Raw genomic sequence first — 6,726 nt, 5'->3', positions numbered from 1 at the left:
AACAAGATACAAAGCAGGTGTAGCAGAGCTGAATTTGTCATTTAACTCTTTTGGAGACCTTATCTACATATTTTACTAACCCTTAAACAATTCTGCTGTATCTGACACATTCAACTCTGCTACCTTCTTCGTGAACAGTACAATTCACCTGAGCCCCCAGATCCTTCTTAGACACCCCTGTACTACTGTGACACATCTTGACTGGTCCTGACGTTATACAGTTCTCCCAACGGTATAGTCCCTATCATGATATGGTGGTCTTGTGGTGAGCAGCTGACAGCTCTAACCTTTTGCAGGCTCTGCTTGTCTGTGTAGATCTCTCAATCAATGTAAGGGTGCGTTCCCACTTTGTGCAGCAGCAGTAGCGTTTACTATTGTAGTATATGGGATTAAGGCAAATTATGTCCACATTCCACCAGCAATCTTAAGCCTGAGACTAACTAGCAAAGTGGACGAAATTTTCAAAAATCTTGTCCACACGCTGCGGACAGTCCTCTGCGGCCAAGGCGCGGAGAAACTGACATGCCACGTGGAATTCAAAATTTTATCGCCATTTCCGCTGACGGCTCTCTCCTTCCTATGTGGAGAGATGGCCCCAGCAGAAGAAAACTGCTTTCAAAACCGGTGCCAAAACCTGCGTAACTTCAGCTGTGGAAATTTCGCAGAATTTCCGTCTGATCCCCCTGCGGACATTCCGCGAGATTTCCGTGGGATTCATGTCCCGTGTGAATCCAACCATAAAGACTTCTGCTTCCACCCAGCTTTTCCAAAAAGATTTTTCCAGAAATAGCGCCACTCTTGTCTCTAGGTTAAGTCTGGTATCACAGCTCAGTCCGATTCAAATAAATTCTGTAATGCCAGACATAGCCTATAGACAGCAGTGGTGCCACTTCTTGTAAAGTCAACCATTCAATCCTTTTTAGTTAGATATGTCTCTGGAAAAGCTTGCTAGAAACACAGATAGTGAATTCAGGAGCCTGGAAAAGCTGTGTGGTAACTTCAATGAGGCCATATTGGCTATCACCCAGTTTTGCCACCCTGATGCAACTCCTTTAAATGAATCTTACCTGCTTGTTTTTGCCAGTTAGTGTCCTCCATTCTCGGGGATGTGACCCATTCTCCTCCTGCAGATGAAGGAACATAGACAGGATGTCTTCTCCACTGGGTCTTCTCTCCTGTCCAGACACTAGGATGCTCCTCATATATCTATCCTGGTTCTTCACTTTCCTCTGCCCACCTTCTAAACTTCTAACTACTTCCTCTGGCTCCTTAGCGATCCTAATTTCTTCTGGACTCCTCTTTCCTTCTCCTGGTCCCAATATGTTTTCCTCAAGGCTTCTTCTTACCTCCTGCTGTGGGTACCTGGTCATCTGGTCTTCCAGACTTTTCTCTTCTTCCAGGTCATTGTACAGCCAAGATCCTTGCTCCAGGTGATTTCCATCTTGAACTTCTTTAAGACTTCTCTCCTCCAGGCTCCTCAGCCTGTTCTCTTGGATCAGTTTCTGAATTAACTTCTCTCCTGGATCATGGGACAACTGAAGCCCTGCTCCTTCTTCACTCCAGGGTATTGGTAATGACCCTGTGTCTCCATCTGTCCCCTGCTGGATAACCGGCCAGGTGTCTACTTCAGCATCTCTTCTCCATAAGTAAGGTGAGCGGCGAACCCCTATGAGGAGTCCTGAGGCTCTGCCCACAGTGTGGTACCTGGGACTGGCAGAGAGCTTGTACCAGGATGTTCCTGGATGGGGTGCAGCTAGAAGTAGGGTCCCTAGAAACCAACAGCTAATGAGGCTTATTAGCCTAGCCATAGTCTACCTTTCCACGAAGATGGGAATGGTGGGTATTACTTTAGTTTCCTCCTAGAGTGGTCTGTAGATGTGGAGATGAGGACAGGCTCTATGACTGCTGTAGCCTCCACCCCTGTATTCAGCCTGGAGTCTGCTATCAGATCTCTACCCGAGTCCCTTGTTCCTCTCTATATAAAGAGGCATATGAGGGGGGAGTCATCACATCATCACTGAGATATCACTCAAGGGGGAGCCTGTGCACTGGGATCAGGCAAAATACTCTCTGCTACCTTCTTCTTCCTACAGTCCCAAAAGTACATCTCATTACCCATATTAATATAAATATACGGAGCGTGCACAGATGTCATCTGATCTGTACGAGGGTCTGCGGGATTTCATGGTAAAAGGGTCTCAAAGAAAACTGCGTAACTGAAGAAATCAGCTTCTCGGTGTCCACTGCTGGTGGAATTAACTTATAATTCACCATGGTACATCAGAGTCAATGTACTGTACTCCAAATATCAGTATCATTATCCTGCACCCCAAGTGTCAGTGTGTCATCATCCTGTACCCCAAGTATCAGTGTGTCATTGTCCTGTACCCCAAGTATCAGTATGTCATCAACCTGTACCCCAAGTATCAGTGTGTCATCATCCTGTACCCCAAGTGTCAGTGTATCATTATCCTGCACCCCAAGTATCAGTGTGTCATTATCCTGTACCCCAAGTATCAGTGTGTCATTGTCCTATACCCCAATTATCAGTGTGTCATTATCCTGTATCCCAAGTGTCAGTGTGTCATTGTCCTATACCCCAAGTATCAGTATGTCATCAACCTGTACCCCAAGTGTCAGTGTGTCATTATCCTGTACCCCAAGTGTCAGTGTGTCATTATCCTGTACCCCAAGTATCTGTGTCATCATCCTGCACCCCAAGTGTCAGTGTGTCATTTCCCTGTACCCCAAGTGTCAGTGTGTCATCATCCTGCACCCCAAGTGTCAGTGTGTCATCATCCTGCACCCCAAGTGTCAGTGTGTCATCATCCTGCACCCCAAGTGTCAGTGTGTCATCATCCTGCACCCCAAGTGTCAGTGTGTCATTTCCCTGTACCCCAAGTGTCAGTGTGTCATTGTCCTATACCCCAAGTATCAGTGTGTCATTATCCTGCACCCCAACTATCAGTGTGTCATTATCCTGTACCCCAAGTGTCAGTGTGTCATTATCCTGTACCCCAAGTGTCAGTGTGTCATTATCCTGTACCCCAAGTGTCAGCGTGTCATTATCCTGTACCCCAAGTGTCAGTGTCATCATCCTGCACCCCAAGTGTCAGTGTGTCATCATCCTGCACCCCAAGTGTCAGTGTGTCATCATCCTGCACCCCAAGTGTCAGTGTGTCATCATCCTGCACCCCAAGTGTCAGTGTGTCATCATCCTGCACCCCAAGTGTCAGTGTGTCATTGGCCTATACCCCAAGTATCAGTGTGTCATTATCCTGCACCCCAAGTGTCAGTGTGTCATTATCCTGTACCCCAAGTGTCAGTGTGTCATTATCCTGTACCCCAAGTGTCAGTGTGTCATTATCCTGCACCCCAAGTGTCAGTGTGTCATTGTCCTATACCCCAAGTATCAGTGTCATTATCCTACCTCCGAAATGCGTCAGTGTGTCATTATCCTGTATCCCTAGTATCAGCATGTCATTATCCGGCACCCCAAGTGTCAGTGTGTCATTACTCTGTACCCCAAGTATCAGTGTATCATCATCCTGCACCCCAAGTGTCAGTGTGTCATTATCCTGTACCTCAAATGTCAGCATATTATCTTTTTCCCCAAGTATCAGTGTGTCATTATCTTGTACCGCAAGTATCAGTGTCATTATCCTACCGCTGAAGTGTCAGTGTGTCATTTCCCTGTACCCCAAGTATCAGTGTGTCATAATCCTGCACCCCAAGTATGTGTGTCATTATCCTGCACCCCAAGTGTCAGTGTGTCATTACCCTGCACCCCAAGTATCAGTGTGTCATCATCCTGCACCCCAAGTATCAGTGTATCATTATCCTGCACCCCAAGTGTCAGTGTGTCATTGTCCTATACCCCAAGTATCAGTATGTCATCAACCTGTACCCCAAGTATCAGTGTCATTATCCTACCTCCGAAATTTCAGTGTGTCATTATCCTGTATCCCAAGTATCAGTGTGTCATTATCCTGTATCCCAAGTGTCAGTGTGTCATTATCCTGTATCCCAAGTATCAGTGTGTCATTATCCTTTACCCCAAGTATCAGTGTGTCATTATCCTTTACCCCAAGTGTCAGGGTGTCATTACCCAGTACCCCAAGTGTCAGGGTGTCATTACCCAGTACCCCAAGTGTCAGGGTGTCATTACCCAGTACCCCAAGTGTCAGGGTGTCATTACCCAGTACCCCAAGTGTCAGGGTGTCATTACCCAGTACCCCAAGTGTCAGGGTGTCATTACCCAGTACCCCAAGTGTCAGGGTGTCATTACCCAGTACCCCAAGTGTCAGGGTGTCATTACCCAGTACCCCAAGTGTCAGGGTGTCATTACCCAGTACCCCAAGTGTCAGGGTGTCATTACCCAGTACCCCAAGTGTCAGGGTGTCATTACCCAGTACCCCAAGTGTCAGGGTGTCATTACCCAGTACCCCAAGTGTCAGGGTGTCATTACCCAGTACCCCAAGTGTCAGGGTGTCATTACCCAGTACCCCAAGTGTCAGGGTGTCATTACCCAGTACCCCAAGTGTCAGGGTGTCATTACCCAGTACCCCAAGTGTCAGGGTGTCATTACCCAGTACCCCAAGTGTCAGGGTGTCATTACCCAGTACCCCAAGTGTCAGGGTGTCATTACCCAGTACCCCAAGTGTCAGGGTGTCATTACCCAGTACCCCAAGTGTCAGGGTGTCATTACCCAGTACCCCAAGTGTCAGGGTGTCATTACCCAGTACCCCAAGTGTCAGGGTGTCATTACCCAGTACCCCAAGTGTCAGGGTGTCATTACCCAGTACCCCAAGTGTCAGGGTGTCATTACCCAGTACCCCAAGTGTCAGGGTGTCATTACCCAGTACCCCAAGTGTCAGGGTGTCATTACCCAGTACCCCAAGTGTCAGGGTGTCATTACCCAGTACCCCAAGTGTCAGGGTGTCATTACCCTGTACCCCAAGTGTCAGGGTGTCATCACCCTGTACCCCAAGTGTCAGGGTGTCATTATCCTGTACCCCAAGTATCAATGTATCATTGTTCCGTACCACAAGTACCAGTGTGTCATTATCTTGGACCCCAAGTATGTCCGCCTGCACACGGATGGGTGGGATTCCACATGCATGATTCTGCATGCTGGTTCCCGCAGCAGTATCTGCCCCTGTGCCCAGCTGGTGACCCCCGCATACTTATCCACAATCTTCCTATCTGTATTGTGGATGTGCCTGCCAGCGCACATGTGCATTACAGATAATGCCGCATGGAATCCGCCTAGGAATAGAGCATGCTGCAATTTTTCCTCCATGAGCAGTGAATCACTATTGATTTCTGCTCGTGTGCAGGAAACAAAATAAAACTCACTTTTCCAAAGCATGCTATGGCAGGTATTAGCTGCGGAATCCGGAGGCAGGCGCTCACTCTGGTTTCCAAGCTGCAAATCTGCCCGTGCGCAGCGGGCGATTGCTATATACCCCAAACTTCACTTTTACCCCAAGTGTCAATGTGCCATTGTCACCAGCTATTTCTATTACATTAACCTCCATGTCCTGCTAATGAGATCACATATGTCTTCCGTGCAGTTGGTAACAGATTCCCATGTATCAGGGCTTATTCTAAAGACCGATCTCACCTGTGAACACGGTAGATGTAGCGGTGTGCACTCAGCGTGCAGGCAAGACACAAACTTTCCTGACTGTTCTGCTAGAAAATACAACTTGATAATTACCCTGATTTGTAATTCCTCCTATTGTGGGGCTTTGGTTAACAATCTGAACACATGTACCCAAAACCTCATTATCTTGCAAACAAATAGGTCTGCCGCTCCTAAATAAAAGAATCTGCGAATGTTAAAGTCTACAAGATAAAAGACCGTAAATATAGGCAATAAAATTCCTCTAATTACTCATGGTAATGGAGCTGAATTGTGTGAAATGTCACCGGCATAATACAGGATCATTTACTACCCGCATCACAAGCAGCGCAATTTGAATAATACAGAACACTAAAGACATCTGTAATTGTGCTGACTTACTGCGGAGATGTATGGGCACGCCGAACACGGCTGGCGAAGTTACAAGACGAGGCTGAAAAGTTCTGCGACATTCTTATGTGCACTGGGAGAAATTGAAAGCGTCACACTCAGAGTTGCAGAAAAGTTATGAAACTTGGATGGATGTTTCTCTATATGAAGGGCAGTATGCAAATAATAGGGCCCTTTGTTATGCAAAATGGTCCATTGTTTTAGCATATAAGTGGTATGTGAGTTATGTAAGAAGATTTTTTTTTTTGCCCACAGATTGTCATAGAGCTCAGGTGTGGTGACTCCCTGCTAGCCAATCTCCTGGGTCTTGGCTCACATATAAACCCTGCTCCTGTCAGTGTCTGTCTAGTGTCCCGAGGGAGCAGTCATGTATCCATGTCCATTACAGCTTGCTGTATGTTTGGTGTTCAGGGTAAGGAGTTATGAATCCTTGTCTGTTGCAGCTTGCTGTGTGTTTGGTGTCTTGCTGGTTCATGTCTGTTTGTACGTTTATTTTCTGTCAGTTTTGTGTCAGTTTGTTCTGCTGAGTTTGTTTGCTATTTCTGCGCTAGGGTGGCCGCTAGGGTCCTCTAGTAGATGTATCTTGCTAGTGTATGGACTGCAAGACATGAGGGGCTTTGCCGGGTCTTGCAGCTTAAGTTCATTGGCCAATGTACAAACTAACACCTCACTTTTATATTCAGCTTTTC

The 6,726-nt window shown here is 46.9% G+C and overlaps 1 long non-coding RNA gene across 1 annotated transcript in view; it reads left to right on the top strand.

Moving 5' to 3' along the window:
* The first annotated feature begins 6,382 nt into the window (after positions 1-6,382).
* The window catches only part of LOC136577612 (uncharacterized), a 29,845-nt gene continuing 29,501 nt past the window's right edge, over positions 6,383-6,726 (top strand). The window contains exon 1 of the long non-coding RNA XR_010786521.1: positions 6,383-6,449. This is a non-coding gene — a long non-coding RNA (uncharacterized lncRNA). The remainder of the gene's footprint in view (positions 6,450-6,726) is intronic.

The sequence above is a fragment of the Eleutherodactylus coqui genome, chromosome 8, assembly GCF_035609145.1.
Source record: "Eleutherodactylus coqui strain aEleCoq1 chromosome 8, aEleCoq1.hap1, whole genome shotgun sequence".
NCBI classification, from domain to species: Eukaryota; Metazoa; Chordata; class Amphibia; order Anura; family Eleutherodactylidae; genus Eleutherodactylus; species Eleutherodactylus coqui.
Note: the sequence above shows the minus strand (reverse complement) of the source record. Positions and strands in the feature narration are given on the sequence as shown.